The 21982-nt window shown below is 37.4% G+C and overlaps 1 protein-coding gene and 1 pseudogene across 1 annotated transcript in view; both read right to left on the reverse strand.

Annotated features, from left to right (window-relative positions):
* The window catches only part of LOC127670988 (phospholipid phosphatase 2-like), a 238448-nt gene that overhangs the window by 99597 nt on the left and 116869 nt on the right, over window positions 1-21982 (reverse strand). The gene's annotated exons all lie outside the window — the stretch shown is intronic.
* The window catches only part of LOC127670978 (vomeronasal type-2 receptor 116-like), a 42946-nt pseudogene continuing 28808 nt past the window's right edge, over window positions 7845-21982 (reverse strand).

A 21982-nucleotide genomic window follows, 5' to 3' on the forward strand; every position in this document is an offset into this window, starting at 1 on the left:
TTGCCTAAAAATTTTGTGAATTCATTGTTTCTAATTGCTGAGCAGTATTCCATTGTGTAAATATACCACATTTTCTGTACCCATTCCTCCTTTGAGGGACAACTGGGTTCTTTCCAGCTTCTGGCTATTATAAATAAGGCTGCTAAGAGGGGCTTCCGGGCAGACAGCGGGGAGAAGTCGGTGTGCTCTGGTGAATCCAGTGGGCCCCAGTGGGAGCCTTCAGGTGTCTGCTTCGGGATCTGAACAGCCTGGGCAACAGTACCCTGTCTCCAGGCAGTGCAGGAGGTAAGCTGTGCACCAGAGGCCACCTGGGAAGGGGCAGCTTGCACTGGTGAGTCCAGCATTGACAAGACCAACTAACACCAGTGAGAACTAGATGGCAAAAGGCAAACGCAGGAACGTCACTAACAGAAATCAAGGCAATATGGCAACATCTGAACCCAATTCTCCTCTACCAGCATGTCCTGGATACCCCATCACACTAGTAAAACAAGATGTGGATTTAAAATCACTGGTCATGATGCTGGTACAGGAACACATGAAGGACATACTTAAAGAAATTCAGGAGAAAATGGATCAAAAGTTAGAAGCCCTTGCAAGGGAAACACAAAAATCATTGAAAGAAATCCAGGAGAATACAAAAGCCAATAATGAGAAAACGCAAAAAAACACTTAAAGAAATACAGGAGAACTTTGGTCAACAGGCTGAGGTCATGCAAGAGGAAACACAAAAATCTCTTAAAGAATTACAGGAAAGCACAAACAATCAAGTGAAAGAGCTAAGCAAAACCATCCAGGATCTAAAATCAGAAGTAGAAACAACTAAGAAAACTCAAAGAGAGACAACTTTGGAGATAGAAAGCCTTGGGAAGAAATCAGAGGACAGAGATGCAAATATCAACAACAGAATACAAGAGATGGTAGAAAGAATCTCAGATGCTGAAGATTCCATAGAACCCATGGACTCAACAGTTAAAGAAAATGCAAAATGCAAAAAGCTTGTAACCCAAAATATCCAGGAAATCCAGGACACAATGAGAAGACCAAACCTAAGGATTATAGGCATAGATGAGAGTGAAGATTTACAACTTAAAGGGCCAGCAAATATCTTCAATAAAATTATGGAAGAAAACTTCCCTAACCTAAAGAGAGAGATGCCCATGAATATACAAGAAGCCTACAGAACTCCAAACAGACTGGACCAGAACAGAAATACTTCCCGTCACATAATAATCAAAACACCAAATGTTCTAAACAAAGAAAGAATACTAAAGGCAGTAAGAGAAAAAGGCCAAGTAACATATAAAGGAAGACCTATCAGAATCACAGCAGACTTTTCACCTGAGACAATGAAGGCTAGAAGGTCCTGGGCAGATCTCATGCAGACTCTAAGAGAACACAAATGCCAACCAAAACTACTATATCCAGCAAAACTCTCACTGACCGTAGAGGGAGAAACTAAGATATTCCATGACAAAACCAAGTTTACCCAATATCTATCCACAAACCCAGCCTACAAAGGATAATAGGAGGAAAACACCAATAAAAGGAGGGAAACTTTACCCTGGAAAAAGCAAGATAGTAACCTTTCATCAAACCCAAAAGAAGTTAAGCAATCAAATTTAAAAAAAATAATGTCAAAAATGACAGTAAGTAACAATCACTATTCCTTAATATCTCTGGACTTAATGCCCCAATAAAAAGACACAGACTAACTGAATGGATATGTAAACAGGACCCTACATATTGCTGCTTACAGGAAACACACCTCAGGGTCAAAGACAAACACTACCTCATTGTAAAAGGCTGGAAGACAATTTTACAAGCAAGTGGTCTCAGGAAACAAGCTGGAGTAGCCATATTAATATCAGATAAAATTGACTTTCAACCCAAAGTCATCAAAAGAGACTCTGAGGGACACGTCTTGCTGGTCAAAGGAAAAATAGAACAAGAAGAACTCTCAATCCTGAACATCTATGCTCCAAATGCAAGGGCAACCTCTTTCATAAAAGAAACTTCATTAAAGCTCAAAGCACACATTGCACCTAACACAATAATTGTGGGTGACTTCAACACTGCACTTTCCTCAATGGACCGATCAGGAAAACAGAAACTAAACAGGGACATAATGAAACTAATTGAAGCTTTGGACCAATGAGATTTAACAGATATATATAGAACATTCTATCCTAAAGCAAAAGAATATACCTTTTTCTCAGCACCTCATGGTACCTTCTCCAAAATCGACCATATAATTGGTCACAAGACAGACCTCAGCAAATATAAGAAGATCGAACTAATCCCATGCCTCCTATCAGATCACTATGGAGTAAAAGTGGTCTTCAATAGCAACAAAAACAATAGAAAACCCACATGCACATGAAAACTGAACAATATTCTACTCAATGATACCTTGGTCAAGGAAGAAATAAAAAAAAAAAATTAAAGACTTTTTAGAACACAATGAAAATGAAGACACAACATACCCAAACCTATGTGACACAATGAAAGCAAAGCTAAGAGGAAAACTCATAGCCCTGAGTGCCTCCAAAAAGAAAATGGAGAGAGCATACATTACCAACTTAATGACACACCTGAAAGCCCTGGAACAAAAAGAAGCTATTTCACCCAGGAGGAGTTGAAGGCAGGAAATCATCAAACTCAGGGCCGAAATCAGTCAAGTAGAAACAAAGAGAACCATACAAAGAATCAACAAAACCAGGAGCTGGTTCTTTGAAAAAATCAACAAGATAGATAAACCCTTAGCCAGACTGACCAAAGGGCACAGAGAAAATATAGAAATTAACAAACTTAGAAATGAAAAGGGAGATATAACAACAGAAACTGAGGAAATCCAAAAAAACATCAGATCCTACTACAAGAGCCTGTACTCAACACAACTGGAGAATCTGGAGGAAATGGACAATTTCCTTGACAGATACCAAATACCAAAATTAAATCAGGACCAAATAGATCATCTAAACAGTCTTATAATGCCTAAAGAAATAGAAGGAGTTATAGAAAGTCTTCCAACCAAAAAAAGCATAGGACGAGATGGTTTCAGTGTAGAATTCTATCAGACCTTCAAAGAAGAGTTAACACCAATACTCTTCAAATTATTCCACAAAGTAGAAACAGAAGGAACACTACCCAATTCCTTCTATGAAGCCACAATTACACTGATACCAAAACCACACAAAGATCCAACAAAGAAAGAGAACTTCAGAACAATATCCCTTATAAATATCGATGCAAAAATACTCAATACAATTCTTGCCAACCGAATCCAAGAACACATCAAAACGACTATCTACCATGATCAAGTAGGCTTTATCCCAGGAATGCAGGGTTGGTTCAATATACGGAATCCCATCAATGCAATCCACTACATAAACAAACTCAAAAAGAAACCACATGGTCATTTCATTGGACGCTGAAAAAGCATTTGACAAAATTCAGCATCCTTTCATGCTTAAAGTCTTGGAAAGAACAGGAATTCAAGGCCCATACCTAAACATAGTAAAAGCAATATACAGCAAACCGGTAGCCAGCATCAAACTAAATGGAGAGAAACTTGAAGCAATCCCACTAAAATCAGGGACTAGACAGGGCAGCCCCTTTCTCCTTATCTTTTCAATATTGTACTTGAGGTACTAGCTCAGGCAATTCGAAAACATAAGGAGGTCAAAGAGATACAAATTGGAAAGGAAGAAGTCAAACTATCATTATTTGCAGACGACATGATAGTCTACCTAAGTGACCCAAAAAACTCCACTAGAGAGCTCCTACAGCTGATAAACAACTTCAGCAAAGTGGCAGGTTATAAAATCAACTCAAGCAAATCAGTGGCCTTCCTATACTCAAAGGATAAGCAGGTTGAGAAAGAAATTAGGGAAATGACCCCCTTCACAATAGCCACAAACAGTATAAAGTATCTTGGGGTGACTCTTACCAAACATGTGAAAGATGTGTATGACAAGAACTTCAAGACTCTGAAGAAGGAAATGGAAGAAGACCTCAAAAAATGGGAAAACCTCCCATGCTCATGGATCGGTAGAATCAATATAGTTAAAATGGCCATTTTGCCAAAAGCAATATACAGATTCAATGCAATACCCATCAAAATCCAAACACAATTCTTCACAGAGTTAGAAAGAGCAATTATCAAATTCATCTGGAATAACAAAAATCCCATGATAGCTAAAACTATTCTCAGCAACAAAAGAAAGTCTAGGGGAATCAGTATCCCTGACCTCAAACAATACTACAGAGCAATAGTGTTAAAAACTCCATGGTATTGGTACAGTGACAGGCAGGAGGATCAATGGAACAAGATTGAAGATCCAGAAATGAACCCACACACCTATGGCCACTTGATACTCGACAAAGAGGCTGAAAACATCCAATGGAAAAAAAGATAGCCTTTTCAACAAATGGTGCTGGTTCAACTGGAGGTCAGCATGCAGAAGAATGCAAATTGATCCATCCTTGTCTCCTTGTACTAAGCTCAAATCCAAATAGATCTAGGACCTGCACATAAAGCCAGACACTCTGAAGCTAATAGAAAAGAAACTGGGGAAGACCCTTGAGGACATCGGTACAGGGAGAAAGTTTCTGAACAGAACACCAATAGCATATGCTCTAAGAGCAAGAATTGACAAATGGGACCTCATAAAATTATAAAGTTTCTGTAAGGCAAAGGATACCATCAAGAGGACAAATCAGCAACCAACAAATTGGGAAAAGATCTTCATCAATCCTACATCAGATAGAGGGCTAATATCCAATATATATTAAGAACTCAAGAAGTTAGACTCCAGAAAACCAAACAACCCTATTAAAAAATGGGGTACAGAGTTAAACAAAGAATTCTCACCTGAAGAACTTCAAATGGCAGAGAAGCATCTTAAAAAATGCTCAACTTTTTTAGTCATTAGGGAAATGCAAATCAAAACAACCCTGAGATTTCACTTTACACCAGTCAGAATTGCTAAGATTAAAAATTCAGGAGATAGCAGGTGTTGGAGAGGGTGTGGAGAAAGAGGAACACTCCTCCACTGCTGGTGGGGTTGCAAATTGGTACAACCACTCTGGAAATCAGTCTGGCAGTTCCTCCGAAAACTGGGCACCTCACTTCCAGAAGATCCTGCTATACCACTCCTGGGCATATACCCAGAGGATTCCCCACCATGTAATAAGGATACATGCTCTACTATGTTCATAGCAGCCCTATTTATAATTGCCAGATGCTGGAAAGAACCCAGGTATCCCTCAACAGAAGAGTGGATGCAAAAAATGTGGTATATCTACACAATGGAGTACTGTTCAGCCATTAGAAACAATGAATTCATGAAATTCTTAGGCAAATGGATGGAGCTGGAGAACATCATACTAAGTGAGGTAACCCAGACTCAAAAGGTGAATCATGGTATGCACTCACTAATAAGTGGATAGTAACCTAGAAACCTGGAATACCCAAAACATAATCTACACATCAAATGAGGTACAAGAAGAAAGGAAGAGTGGCCCTTGTTCTGGAAAGACTCAGAGAAGCAGTATTCAGCAAAACCAGAACGGGGAAGTGGGAAGGGGTGGGTGGGAGGACAGGGGGAGAGATGGGGGCTTACGGGACTTTCTGGGAGTGGAGGGGCTAGGAAAGGGGAAATCATTTGAAATGTAAATAAAAAATATATCGAATAAAAAAGACATTATAAAAAATAATGTAGAGAACTGGAATTCAAGGCACATATCTAAACAAAATAAATGTAACATATAGCAAACAAACAGCCAATATCAAATTAATGGAGAGAATCTTGAAGCAATCCCAACATAATCAGGAAAAGGACAATGATGCCAACTCTTCCCATATCTATTTAATATAGTAATTGAAGGTCTAGCCCGAGAAATACAACAACAAAAGGAAATCAAAGGGATACAAATTGGCAAGAATTCAAGGTATCACTATTTGCAGATGATATGATAGTATATGTAAGCAGCCCCAAAAATTCTACCTGAGAACTACTACAACTCATAACCAACTTTAGCAAAGTGTCCAGATACAAAATTAACTCCAAAAATCAGTATCCTTCCTTTAGACAAATGATCAATGTGCTGAGAAAGATATAATTAAAATAATGCCCATCACAATAGTCACTAATTATATAAAATATATTAGTGTAACTCTAACCAAATGAATGAAAGATCTGTATGTCCAGAACTTCTAGTCTTTCATGAAGGAAATCTAAAAAGACCTCAGAAAATGGAGTCATCCCCCATGCTCATGGATTGATAGTTTAAACATAGTAAAAATGGCTATCCTACCAAAAGTATTGTAAAGGTTCATTTCAATCCACATCAAAATTCAAACAAAATTCATCAAAGACATGGAAACAGCAATTCTAAATTTCATATGGAAAAACAAACCTGCCAGGATAGCAAAAACAATTCTTAACAATAAAAGAATGTGTGGGGCAATCACTACCCATGATCTAAAACTATACTACAGATCAATAGTGATAAAAGCTGCATGGTATTGGTATATCACAGACAGGTTGATGAATGAAATAGAATGGAAAACTAAGAAATATAACCACACGCTTAGGCACACTATTGAAGGGTCACATAGTTATAGAGCTTGTGAACCACAGATTTAAGATTGTCAAGCAAATTTTAATTCATGTTAGGAGCAAACCATTACCTTTGTGAGATTTGGGCAAGTGGTCTGCTAACTTAGTCTGAAAAATGTGGGTTACATGCCCACATTTTGAATAGACTTTATAGTAAAGAATTCTAGGTGCTAAATATTATGCATAATTTTTAGAGCACATTGTTTGTTTGCAAAGACTCAGGATTTAATCCACTGTTATCCTTATATGGTGTCAAAAATAATTTTAGATTTTGAGATACACAAAATTTTCAAAATGTGGTGGGAAGAGTTTAAAGAGCACTTTTCATAATTTTGGATAAGAAGATAGAGAATAATGGTTAGAGTGATGTCACAATTAACTTATTGTTCTAGAAGAACAGGAATTTTATTGGTCAATATAATCATGTTACACATTGTACATAATGTGAAGTAGTGTCAGAGATTCGCCCACATGATGCTGACCTCATACTCAGAGAACTAATTGCTTATTTAGCAGGACAGACATCAAGATGGTTCACATTTAGTTATGCCATGGTTTCTGCTGATTGCTGTTTCAGGACTTCAGTTGAAATAAGAACAGTACTGAAATATTTGAAAATGTGAAAATTTGTGAGGAATGTTGTGGTATGAAGTTTTATGTGGCAGTCAAACTGTGTGAAATTCATGATATCTGAAACTGTTAGAAATCAATGCCACCAGAAAGACTTTGCATAGACACCACTGGGAGAAATGAAAAGGTCCTTAAAGGAAAAAACACCACTGGTTGAAGTAATTAATATGATTTAGAAATAAGAATTTAGAGAAAAAGCCCCAGGACCATCACATGATTTGGTGAATAGAGTGTCCTTACTGCAAAATGTGAGAGATTTCAATAGGAAAAATTAATAATTTAAGTCAGTGGAAACAATAAGAGCTCATGCAGTCATATCTCAATGTTATGATTGTTTTCAAAAGGGTTTCCTAAAGTTATATTACAAATATTTACTTATTTTGGGGACTGGAAATTCACTAGTCCAACTTCAGAAAATCGATTCCTTACTTCATCATGGAGTTCCAGGGAATTAAGCTCAGAATATAATATCTGGTGAGAAGAAGCCATACCCACAAATCCACCACAGGAAAAACATGTAACCTAATATGTGATGGTCAGAACGGTAGAGATCCAGTAAAATTCAGTTTAGATGAAGAATCATGTGAGCTATGTTTTAAGTAAATATTTGCCCCTGTGGTGTCTTTCATCCCTGTTATGAGGAAGTGTGTTTAATTCTGGCCTAAACAAAACAATGTAGCACTTAGGGACAAAGATTACAATTAGAATGCTTGCACTAGAAGCCAGGATAGAGAACATTTCCATAGCTACCCTGACCTTCCCAGTGGTGCTGTGGTAGACAGGGAGGAATGTGACCCATACACTGCAGAACACAAGCATGCTGAAAGCCATGGACTTGGATTCATTAAATGTGTCAGGAAGGTTCCTGGACAAGAAAGCCATGAGGTAACTACCCAAGGCCATGACTCCCAGGTAGGCCAGAGCACAGTGGAAGGCAACAGCTGAGCCCTTGTTGCAAAGAATGATGATGTGTCCCTGTTCAGAGTGAGCATCCATGTCAATAAAGGGAGGGGATGTTCCCAGCCATATGCCAGAGAGAAGTACTTGTATCAGAGTGCAAGCTGGAATGACACACTTAGGGACCTGTGATATCTGCAACCATCTGATCTTTCTTCCTGGAGCTGTAATCTTGAAGGCCATAACTACAGTGATGGTTTTGGCCAACACAGTGGATAGAGTCACAGTGAACAGAAGTCCAAACACGTTCTGTTGCAGGATACATGTGGCTGTGTTTGGAAGACCAAGGAAGAGCAATGGACAGAGGAAACAGTGGGTCAGAGTGATGAGCAGGATGTAACTGAGAGATCTGTTATTGGCCTTGACTATTGGAGTGTCTCTGTGGTTTACAAAGACCCCAATAACAAGAGCTGTGAGAGTAGAAAATCCAAGGGACACGAGTATGAGTCCCTTCCCCAAGGGATCATCATAGGCCAGAAAGGTGACAGTTTTCTCCAGGCAGTGTGTCTTCTCTGTGTTTGTATAATGAGTTTCTGGACACTGCACACACTGATCCATACCTGGTAGAAATGAAGTTGATCATGAATGCATGGTCAAGTTTCCCTTTATCCTAATACATTTTATGCTTCAAACTCATTATATTGTTATTACAACCATGTTCCCTTGTCACTTTTGGTATAGAGATATGAGTATTCTAAAGTGAATAATCACACAAGTTATGGTTTATACTTCTTTCCAAAAACCCCATGAAGAGTATCCTTTTCTGGAGAAAAGGGTATTTTTCACATTATACATTATAAATATATCACTGAGGAAACCATGCAGGAACTGAAGGGAGGATAAGGAGGTAAGAACTGAAGGTGAGTCCACTGGGATGTGGTACTTCCTGCCCTGCCTCTACTATTTTCCTTGACCTGCTTTGTTATGTAGCTTGTGATCACCTCCTCAGAGGTGCACCAACCCAGTGAGGCAGCGCAGCCCACAGCAACCACTAAACATGAGTATGTACAAAACTCTTTGCTACAGTCCAGCCCTTCAAAGGATTTTCAATTGTGGTTTTTCTTTTATTACATAAATCTTGATTGTGTCAAATTGACAATGAAAACACCCATAAAATCTCATACCTAGAGCCTATTTATTTTAGTTGTATATTGAAGAATTCTTATTTTTTGCTTTTTACCTCTCTTTTATTTATATTTTGTAATACAGTTGAAGCACATATTTTCAAACTAGAAAATACCAAATTACATTGCAATAACTAATTCAATTTTTATGCCAGTTCTCAAAAAATATTTCTAAATTTCCAATAGAAGATGCGAATTCAATTTTGAAATAGACATTTTCATTGAATTTCATATGTAAAATGATTTTTTATTCTGGGATATATGACACAAATTCATTTTTTTATTTTTTTATTCGATATAATTTATTTACATTTCAAATGATTTCCCCTTTTCTAGCCCCCCACTCACTGAAAGACCCGTAAGCCCCCTTCTCTTCCCCTGTCCTCCCACCCACCCCTTCTCCGTTCTGGTTTTGCCGAATACTGTTTCACTGAGTCTTTCTAGAACCAGGGGCCACTCCTCCTTTCTTCTTGTACCTCATTTGATGTGTGGATTATGTTTTGGGTATTCCAGTTTTCCCAGGTCAATAACCACTTATTAGTGACTGCATACCATGATTTACCTCTCTTTATTTATATTTTGTAATATAGTTGAAGCATATATTTTCAAACTAGAAAATACCAAATTACGTGGCAATAACTAATTCAATTTTTATGCCAGTTCTCAAAAATATTTCTAAATTTCCAATAGAAGATGCGATTCAATTTTGAAATAGACATTTTTCATTGAATTTCTTATGTAAAATGATTTTTTTGTCTGGGATGTATGACACAAATTCATTTTTATTTATAAATTTCTTTCAGTTTCAAAATGTTTTCTTCTCATGTGATCTTGGTTGTTGGAAACTACTAAATATGTCTTCAAAGCATTCCTTATCTTTCCCCAGCCCCTTTCATTTTTGATGGAAGGAAGTTCTCACAGGTATTATAGTGAATATATGGATGTTTGAGAAAAGTTAGTAGGCCTTTTCTCTTTTAACTACTACTGGGTTCTGTGATGAAATTAAGGGTAGAGTAGGGGATGTAAGTTCCCTTTCATATTGAGATAATTTCGTGGCTATTAGTTTACTGTTTTGGAAAACTTTTTGAAAGATTTTCAGGAAAACAACTACTTAATAGTTAAATTTATGTTTTCTTTGTTCCTCCAGAATAGATTTTAAGAATTAAATCTTTGTGAATAAAACTCAGAGGAGAAAAATAAATGCTCCTAATATTATTTAATCACATATTTCTTGTCACAAATAACTTTCAGTATTTTTGTAAAGGCTTCATTTCAAAAACTATTTTAGTTTCACTTTTCCTTAAAAGATACAGAAAGACTACATTTACTTCTTTTTACACTCAGTTCTGCATTTGTGTATCTTTCTTATGCTTTCTTAAACTCTCCTGTCAAATAGTAAACATTTTCTCAATGTGACTATTCATGCTAATGTAACACTTTTACATAAATCTGTTCTGCTCTGTTGTTAGATTATTTTTGTTGCTGTGTTATGCTAGCTTTTAATATTGTATCTTATAACCAATATTCATTAATTTATGGCAACTGATCTATAAGACGAAATTTATTTTGTATAAGGCTTATGGTTTGTCTTGAAATATATGTTTATTATATTTCCCTGTATTCAAATTCCTTTGATCAGGAATTTCTTTAACTTTTGAGTGTTCAACATATATGTAGCTGTATTTTTAATCAATACAATCTGATACTGTGATGTAGGTCAATACCTTTATTCTATTCCATCCCTCCAAATGTACATATCTCTAAAGTGTCTGAACTTCAGTCTGTAATAAAGGAAGCATTTTGGGGAGACAGTTGAAGTTGTCCTTCTACAACCACATTAACTTCTTAAGTGGAATTTATATGTCTTCAATCTGCATACAGGAACTATAACCGAATTAACAGACAATTAGGTAGTCTATATGTAGCAGAGAAATACCTTATATAAAATATTTTACAGTCAAATAATGGAAATTAATAGATGAGGAAATATAATTATCCAGAAATCTGCACCAGACTTCTATTCTCCCACTACCTCTCTACCCAGCTTCATCAAGCCTGTTGAACCAGAACCAAAACATTTAGATTTCTTTCCTTCTCTAATCGTCCCTGCCCAAAGAACTTTGTCAGGCATGGCTCTGAGGAGATAGTCCCTGCCAGATATAAAATTTTCTGCCAAGTCTCTTGCCATCTTTTTAAGACCTGCTATTCCAGAACCATATAGCCCAAAAATATACACCAGGGGCCTGTCACACCAAGATCACGGTGGTTAGCCATCATCCCAATATATATCACAACAGGAACATGCAGTGACTAAAACATCTAGATGGCTGTAGGAGTTCTCTAGTGGAGTTTTTTGGGTCACTTAGGTAGACTATCATGTCATCTGCAAATAATGATAGTTTAACTTCTTCCTTTCCAATTTGTATCCCTTTGACCTCCTTATGTTGTCGAATTATTTATTGTTTTATTTATTGTTTTATTTATTGTTTTATTATTTAAAAAAAAACATCAAGATGGCTAAAGGCATGAAACGAACTCAAACACAAAATTCAATAATATTATGACACCAACAGGGCAAACTTACTCTACAACAGCAAGCCCTGCATATCTTAACACAACTGAACCACGGTGCCCTTAAATCCAGTCTTATGAAGATGATAGAGGCCGTTAAAGAGGAAAGAATAAAATGCTTAAAAAAGAAAAGGAAAACACAATCAGACAAATATAGGACTTTACAGAGGAAACAAATAAATCTCTTAAAGTAATAGCAGAAACTACAGTTAACCAGGGAAGTAAGTAAAGTTGTTCAGGAAATGAAAGTGGAAATAGAAGCCAGAATAAAAATCCAAACTGAGGGTAAACAGCAGATGGAAACCCTAAAGAAGCTTACAGAACAACAAATGCAAGTATCACCAATAAGATAAAAGGATATAGGAGAGAATCTCAGGCATACAAAAATAGAAACTGGCACATCAGTAAGAGAAAATGTTAACGCTAAAATATCCCAGAAACAAAACAGCCAAGAAATCTGGAATACAAAGAAAACAAGGAACCTTATAATGATCAGAATAGTAGAAGGTAAAGAGTCCTAGATCCCAGGGTGAGAAAGTATTTTCAACAAAATTATATTAGAAAAAATCACAATGTAAAGAGAGAAATACCTATAAACATAAAAGATGCTTGTGAAACACAAAATAGAGTGGGCCAGAAAAGTCCTCTCTCAACAAAATAATGAAAATGCAGAATGTAGAGGACTAAGAAAGACTAAGCACTGAGGGAAAAGACCAGGTATCATTCCATGGCAGACCTGTTAGAATTGTGCCTTTTCAATAGAATCTCTAAAAACTGAAGGGCCTGGACAGATATCTTAAAACCAATGAAAAAAATCACACATGCCAACCTAGAGTCCTATACCCAGCAAAACTGTCAATCACAATAGATGGAGTAAACAACCATAATTCAAGACAAGTCTGGATTTAAACAATATCTATCCAAAAATCCATTCCTACAACAAAGTGCTAGAAGGAAAACTCCAACAGAAAGATGATAGCTAATTTGAAGGAAACACAAGAAATAGGTAATTCCATACAAGGAAAATCAAATTAAACATACACAAACCCATATACACACAACACCAACATCAAATAATAGGGATAAACAAACACTGATCATTAATATTTCTCACCATCTATGGATTCAATTTCTCAATAAATGACACAGACTAACAGAACAAGTACAAAAACAGGAACTATCTGTACTGTCTGGTTTTGTGTGTCAACCTGAAACGACTTGGACTTACCACAGAGACAGGCTCTTCATTTGAGAAAATGGCTCCATGAGATCCAGCTGTGGGGCATTTTCTCAATTAGTGATTACAGGGAAGGGCCCCTTGTCAGTGTTGCCATACCTGGGCTGGTAGTCTTGCTTTCCATAAGAAAGCAGGCCGAGAAAGCCAGGGGTGCTAGCCCAAAAGTAACATCCCTCCATGGCCTCTGCATCAGCTCCTGCTTCCTGACCTGCTTGAGTTCCAGTCCTTACTTCCTTTAGTGATGAACAGCAGTGTGGATGTGTAACCTGAATAAACCCTTTCCTCCCCAACTTCCTTCGTGGTCATGATGTTTGTGCAGGAATAGAAACCCTGACTAAGATGCTTTCATTTTGTTGTATAAAACAAACATCTCAGCAATACCAATAGACATTACCTTAGAGTAAGTTCTGAAAAAAATTTCCAGGACAAAAAACCCTAGAAGTAAGCTGAAATAATCATTCTTATACCTACTAAAATAAACTTCCAACTAAAATTAATAAAAGGAGATGGGAATGGATAATTCATACTCAGCAAAGGAAAAATCTACTAAGATGATATTTCAATTCTCAACATGCATGCCTCCAGTTCAAAGGCATGAACATTTGTAAACGAAACATTGATAAAGCTTGAACCACATGTCAAACTCTGAACATTACTAGTGGTTAATTTCAACACCCTGTTTTCACCAATTGACATGTTATTTAGTCAGAAACTAAACAGAGAAATAACAAAACTTACAGACATTATGAATCAAATGAACTTAAAAGGCATCTAGAGAATATTTCACACAAACACAAAAGAATATACAGTCTTCTCAGCACCTAATGGATTCTTCCCCCCAATATTTACCAGATAATCAGTCACAAAGCATCCTTCATGGATACAAGAAAATTGAAACATCATCATTTCTGTTATGAGAGAACCTTGGAGGAAATTTGGACTTCAACAACAGAAATACCATGAAACTTAAACACTCATGAAAACTGAAGAACTCATTACTCAGTGATCTCTGGATTAGGGGAGAAATAAAGAAATTTTTAGATTTCAATAAAAACAAAGCACAGCAAACCCAATTTTTTGGGAAACAGTAAAAATAGTGCTAAAAGGAAGGATCATTGCACTGAGTGTCTTTATAAAGAATTTAATTTGAAAATTCTCAAAAGAGTAATTTAAACATAAATGTGAGAGCTCTAGAAAAAGGAAACACCAGGAAGAGGAGGCAAGAAGAGGAAATAATCAAATCAGGGCTGAAATCAATCAGTTAGAGCAAAAGGAATAAAATTAATCAATGAAGACAAGAACTAGTTCATCGAGAAAATCAATAAGATAGACAAAACCTCACCATATTAACTACATAGCAATCGTATCAAAATAAATAAAACCCACACTTGAGAATTCTTTGTTTAGCTCTGTACCCCATTGTTAATAGGTTTCTTTTGTTCTCTGGAATCTAACTTCTTAAATTCTTTGTGTATATTGGATATTAGCCCTCTACCGGATATCCGGTTGGTAAAGATCTTTTCTCAATTTGTTGGTTGCCATTGTGTTTGTTCTATTGACAGTGTCCTTTGTCTTACAGAAACTTCGTAGTTTTGTGAGGTCCCATTTGTCAATTCTTTATCTTAGAGCATAAGTCATTGGTGCTCTGTTCAGGAAATTTTCCCCTGTGTCCATGTGCTCGAGGCTCTTCCCCACTTACTCTTCTATTAGTTTCAGTGGATCTGGTTTTATGTGGAGGTCCTTGATCCAATTGAACTTGAGCTTTGTACAAGGAGATAATAATGGATCAATTTGCATTTTTCTGCATGCTGACCACCAGTTAAAACATAACCATTTGGTGAAACGGCTATCTTTTTCTCACTGGGTGGTTTTAGCTACTTTGTCAAACATCAAGTGACCATAGGTGTGTTGTTTCATTTCTGGGTCTTCAATTCCATTGCACTGATCTACCAGCCTGTCACTGTACCAGTTTACCATTTACTTTTTAAACACTATTGCTCTGTAGTACAGTTTGAGGTCCAGGATGCTGGATTCCCACAGAAGTTCTTTTATTTTTGAGAATCGTTTTTACTATCCTGGGTTTTTTGTTATGCCAGATGAATTTGAGAATTGCTCTTTCTAACTCTGAAAAATTGAGTTGGAATTTGGATGTGGATGGCATTTAATCTGTATATTGCTTTTGGCAAGATGGTCATTTTTACTATATTAATCCTGCCAATCCACAAGCATGGGAGATCTTTCCATTTTCTGAGGTCTTCTTCAACTTCTTTCTTCAGTGACTTGAAGAGCTTGTCATACAGATCTTTGACTTGTTTCATTAGAGTCACACCAAGATACTTTATATTGTTGGTGATTACTGTGAAGGATGTTATTTTTGTAATTTCTTTCTCTTACTGAGAAACACCTAAAGAAATGTTCAACATCCTTAGTCATCAGGGAAATGCAAATCAAAACAACCCTGAATTTCCTCCTCACCCCAGTCAGAATGGCTAAGATCAAAAACTCAAGTGACAGCAGGTGCTGGCAAGGATGTGGAGAAAGAGGAACACCCCTCCCCTCCACTGCTGGTGGGACTGCAAGCTGGTACAACCACTCTAAAGTCAGTTTGGTGTTTCCTCAGAAATTTGGACATAGTATTAGTTGATGACCCAGCTCTATCACTGCTGGGCATATACCCAGATAATTCTCCAACATGTAATAAGGACACATGCTACACTATGTTCATAGCAGCCAGAAGCTGGGAAGAACCTACATGTTCCTCAACACTGGGATGGATACAGAAAATGTGGTACATTTACACAATAGAATACACTATTCAGCTATTAAAAACAATGAATTTATTAATTTTGAAATTCTTAGGGAAATGAATGGAAGCAGAAGATATCATCCCAAGTGAGATAACCCAATCACAAAAGAACACACATGGTATGTGCTCACTGATAAGTGATATTAGTCTAGAAGCTCAGAATACCTAAGATACAATTCTCAGACCAAACAAAGCTCAAGAAGAAGGAACACCAAAGTATGAATACTTTGGTCCTTCTTAGAAGGGGGCACAAAATGCCCATGGGAGGAGATAAAGAGACCAAGTGTGAGCAGAGCCTGAATGAAAGACCATCCAGAGAGAGATGCCCCACAGAGAGATCAATCCCATATATAGTCACCAAAACCAATCACTATTGTGGATGCCAACAAGCACTTGCTGACAGTAGCCTGAAATAGCTGTCTCTTGAGAGGCTCTGCCAGTAGCAGACAAGTGCAGAGGTGGATGATCTCAGAAAACCACTGAACTGATCATAAGTTCCCCAATGGAGGACCTAGAAAAAGGACCCAAGGAGCTGAAGGAACTTGTAGTCCCATAGAAGCAACAACAATATGAACCAACCAGAACACCCCCAGAGCTCCCAGGGACTAAACCACCAACAAAAGAGTACACATGGAGGAACCCATGGTTCCCGCTTCATATGTAGCAGAGGATGGCCTTGTTGGACATCAAAGGGAGGAGAGTCCCTTGGTCCTGAGAAGATTCGATGCCTCAGTATAGGGGAATGCCAGGACAAGGAAGCATGAGTAGGTAGGTTGGTGAGCTGTGGGAGGGGTGATGGAATAGGGCGTTTTCAGAGGGGAAATGAGGAAAGGGGATAACATTTGAAATGTAAGTAAAGAAAATACCTGATCAAACATAAATAAATATATATAAATAAATAAAATCAGAAATGAAAAGGGAGGCAAAAAAACAGACAAGAAAAAAAAGTGTTTGCTTACTTCAAAGCTTATACTCCACAAAACTGGAAAAGCTTAATGAACTGGCTGAATTTCTAAACGAATTCCACACTTACTAAAGTTAAAGCAAGATCAGGTATCCTATATAAATATCTCTAAAACCCTAAAAGAAAAAGAGAAGCAGTCATGAAATGTCTCTTGATTAAAAATACCCTAGAAAATTGGAATACCCAAACATAATCCACACATCAAATGATGTGCAAGAAGAATGTAGAAGTGGCCCCTAGTTCTGGAAAGACTCATTGTAGCAGTATAGGGCAAAACCAGAACAGGGAAGTGGGAAGGGGTGTATGTGAGAACAGGGGGAGGGAAGAGAGCTTATGGGACTTTTGGGTAGTGGGGGAACAGAAAAGGGGAAATCATTTGAAATGTAATTAAAAATATATCAAATAAAAACAAATACCGAGGGCCAGGTGGTTGTATTTCAGAATTCTCCCAGACTTTTAAAGGAGAGCTAAAACCAATGCTTCACGGATTACTCCACCAAATAGAAGCAGGAGCACTGCCAAATTCATTTTATGAGTCCACGGTCAGACTGATACAAAAATTTCACAGACTCAATAAACAAATATAATTTCGGACCTATTTCACTTATGCATATTGATGCAGAAATACTAAAAAAAAAATCTATAAAAATCAAAACTAACAAACCAATTCCAAGAACACATCAAAAATGTCATAAACCATAACTCAGTAGGATTCATCCCTGAGATCCAAAGATGGTTCAATACATGAAAAGCCTTCTGCCTGATTCACCATATAAAAAAACTGAAGAAAAAAAACATATTGATCATCTCATAAAATGCTAAAAGAAACATTATGAAAATGTGATACCAATTCATTCACAAAAAGGAACCTCCTAGCTTGACAGAGCACTGGAAATCCCTAAAAGCATCAGAAAGAGTCAGATGCAGATATTTGTACCCAACCAATAGACAGAAGCAGCTGACCCTTGTTGTTGAACTAGTGAAGGTTGAAAGAAGCTGAGGAGAAGAGCGATCCTGTAGGAGGAACAGCAGTCTCAATTAATCTGGACTTATATGATCCTTCGATCACTGGACAACCAAACAGGCAGCATATACCAGCTCCCAGCACTCATACAGTAGAGGACTGATGGGTCAGTGTTATGAGATGATGCACCTAACCATCAAGAGACTGGAGACCTCAGGGAGTTTAGAGGTCAGGCAGGGTGGGGGTCTGGACCTCCATGTGGAGACAGAGGGTGTGAAGGAAGTATGAGATGTTGAATAGTTGGTGAGTAGATGGGAGTGAATAAAATATGGAGTGTAAAAAATTAATTAAAAGAAAGAAAATGTGACATCAATTCATTTATAAAGTATTTGAAAAATCAGGGATATATGTCAAAGATCTAAATTTTACACAAACAACACACACAAAGCCAGTAGCTAATATCAAATTAAATGGACAGAAACTTAGCTAATTCCACTAAGATCAGGGACAAGACAACGTTGCCCACTCTCACTAATCTATTCAATACAGAGGTTGAAGTTGTAGCTGGAACAGTCAGAGAACTAAAATAGATCAAGTGGCTACAAATTGGAAAGAAAGAAGTCAAAGTATTGCTTTTGACAGATGATATGATAATAAACATAAATAATTACAAAATTTTCTACCAGAGAACACGTACAACTGATGAAAACTCGGGGAGTAAGGGACCAGAAAAGGGGAAATCATTTGAAATGTAAATAAAAAATATATCGAATAAAATTTAAAAATTAATAAAAAAGAAAACAGAAATAACAATTAAAGAAATATTAAAAATCAGAAAAAAGTGGTTGAATACAAAATTAACATTAAAAAAGCCATATTCCTTCTTTACACAAATGATAAATGAGCTGAGAAAGAAATTAGGGAAACAGATTACTTTACAATATTTATAAATAATATAAATATCTTCATGTAATTCTAGCCATGCAACTGAAAACCTATAAGAAATTATCTTGAAATCACTGAAGAAAACATTGAGAAAGATATCAGAATATTGAAAAATCTCTCATGCCCTTGAAATCAAAATTAACATAATGTAAATGATTACCAAACCAAAAGTAATCTACGTATTCAATCCGATTCCCATCAAAATTACAATTCTTTACAGACCTTGAAATAGTAATCTTAACTTTATATGGAAAAACAAAATCCCAGCATCACTAAGGGAATCCTGAAATGTAATAGAACTTTTGGAGGTTCTATTATAACCCCATCCTTGACCTTAAGTAATAGTAATAAAATCTGCATGATACTAGTCTAGGAACAAACAGATTGATCAATGGAATCAATCCTCAAAGCCACATGTCTACAGACACTTAAATTTCTGACAAAAACCCAAAATCATACAACGGGGAAAAAAGAAAGCATCTAAATAATAGTGGTGAGCTAATGGGATGTCTGATCTAGAGGAATGAAAATAGATGTATATCTATCACCCTGAACAAAACTTCAAGTGAAGTGGATCAAAGACGTTAGCATAAAGACTCCAGAGAACCAGGTAATGCTATTAAAAATGGAATACAGAGCTAATAAAAGACTTTCCAAAAAAGGAATCTCAAGTGGCTTAGAAGCTCCTAGTGAATTGTTCAACATTCTTAGTCATCAGAGAAATGTAAATCAAAATGACCTTCAGATTCCACCACAAACCCTTTAGAATAACTAAAATCAAACTCTCAGGTGACAGCAAATGCTGGTAAGGATGTGGAGAAAGAGGCAAACTCTTCTATTGCTGGTGGGAATGGAAGCTGGTACAACCACTCTTGAAATCAGTCTGATAGTTTCTCAGAAAATTGTAAATAGTTCTACCTGAGGATCCAGTTACACCACTCCTGGGCATATATCCAAAAGATGCTCCAATATGATCATATCAGCCTTTTTTTTATAATAGCCAGAACTTGAAACAACCCAGATGCCCATCAATGAAAGAATGGATATGATACTTATCATACAAATACACAATGGAGTGCTATTTAGCTATTAGAAATGGCAACTTTGAGTTTTGCATTCAAATGGATGGAAGTAGAAAATACCATCCTGATACTGAGGATGTCCAGCAGCAATAGAACATGAAACATATGTACTACTCTCTCATAGTGATGTGGCTATTAGGCAAAAGGCTTGTAATACCCACCATACAATGGACAAACTATGAAGATCAAGCTGAAAGAAGACCAAATTGTGGATCCTTCAGTCCTACTTAGAAGATGGAAGAAAATAATAATGGGAGCTAGAGGGAGAAAATTGGTTGACAGAGCAGAGGATGAGAAGAAAAGAGTGTCAGGATACAATTCACAGACTATATGAAGCTCAAGAAGAAGTAGGAACAAAGTATGGATACTCTAGTCCTTCTTAGTAGGGGGAACTAAATACCCAAAGGAGGAGATACAGAGACAAAGTGTAGATCAGAGACTGAGGGAGAGATAAACCAGAGACTGCCCCACCTACGGATACATCTCATATACAGTTACAAAACCTGGACACTATTGTGGATGCCAACAAGTGCTTGCTGATAGGAGCCTGATATAGCTGTCACCTGGGAGGCTCTGCCAGCGATTGACAAATATAGAGGTGGATGCTCTCAGCCAACCATTGAACTGAGCACAATGGACGAACTAGAGAAGAGACCCAAGGAGCTGAAGGGGTTGCAGCGCCATAGGAAGAACAACAATATGAACCACCCAGCTCCCCCAGAGCTCCCAGGGACTAAACCATCATCCATAGAGTACACAGGGATGGACCCATGGCTCCAGATACATATGAAGCAGAGGATGGCCTTGTTGGACATCAAAGGGAGGAGAGGCCCTTGGTCCTAAGAAAGTTAGATGCCCCAGTATAGGGGAACCCCAAGACAGGGAAGTGAGAGTCCGTGGAATGGTGAGCAGGGGGAGGGGGGATGAGTTAGGGGATTTTCGGTGGGAAATCAGGAATGAGGACGACATTTGAAATGCAAATAAAGAATATAACTAATAATAATAAAAGTGCTTGCTCAGAGGAGCCAGATACAGATGTCTACTGACAGAGTCTGAGAAATACAGATGGGGATGCTCACAGCCAATCATTGGACTGAGCACAAGAATCCCAATGGAGGAGTTAGACGAAGGCCTGCAGGAGCTGAAGGGGTTGCAACTCCATAGGAAGAACAGTATCAACCAACCAGAACACATGGAGAGAACCATGGGTACGGCTGCATATGCACCAGAAGATTATCTTATCTGGCATCAGTGGGAAGGGAGCCCTTTAGTCCTGTGGAGGGTGGATGACCCAGTGGTGGAGAATGCTAGGGCTCTGAAGTAGGAAGGTGTTGTGTGGGTGGGGGTGGCATCATCATAGAAGCAGGAGGGATAAGATTGGGGGATTGCTGAGGGCAAAACAGGAAGGGAGATAATATTTGAAATGTAAACAAATAAAACAAACAACAAAAAATTTAAAGAAAGAGCATAGACTTAAAGATTTAGTTACTAATCTGAAGTAATGTAATTGCCACGTAGTTCTCTTGTCTAATTTTTTTCCATTACTTAGTTTTGTCAGTGCGCCGTAGAGAAGATGTAAAACCCTCTGATCGACTTGTCCTTCACCTGTCTCATTGGAAATCTCATTGTCTGGGCAAGGACTGCAGTCAAAGCAACAGGTAGGCCTTCCCTCCAGGACAACTTTCCTGAATCCAGGGGTTCAGCTCTCACTGCAGACAGACCGAGGAATCTGAAAAATATTTAATACAAGATACAAAATGCTTAGCTCTTAATCAATGCCCAAGTATATATTTAATAATAGAAGGTATATTAATTAAAATTTATATTTAGGGCTGGAGAGATGGCTCAGTGGTTAAGAGCACCAACAGCCCTTCAGGAGGTCCTGAGATCAAATCCCAGCAACCACATGGTTGCTTACAACCATCTGTAATGTGATCTGGTGTGTCTGAGAACAGCTACAGTGTACTTACATATGATAAATAAATAAATAAATAAATAAATAAATAAATACATAAATCTTTTTAAAAAATTATATTTAAAAACGTACAAACTTGCTGTTTTACACCACTTGGCTAT

Source organism: Apodemus sylvaticus, chromosome 20 (assembly GCF_947179515.1).
Source record: "Apodemus sylvaticus chromosome 20, mApoSyl1.1, whole genome shotgun sequence".
Taxonomy (NCBI): domain Eukaryota; kingdom Metazoa; phylum Chordata; class Mammalia; order Rodentia; family Muridae; genus Apodemus; species Apodemus sylvaticus.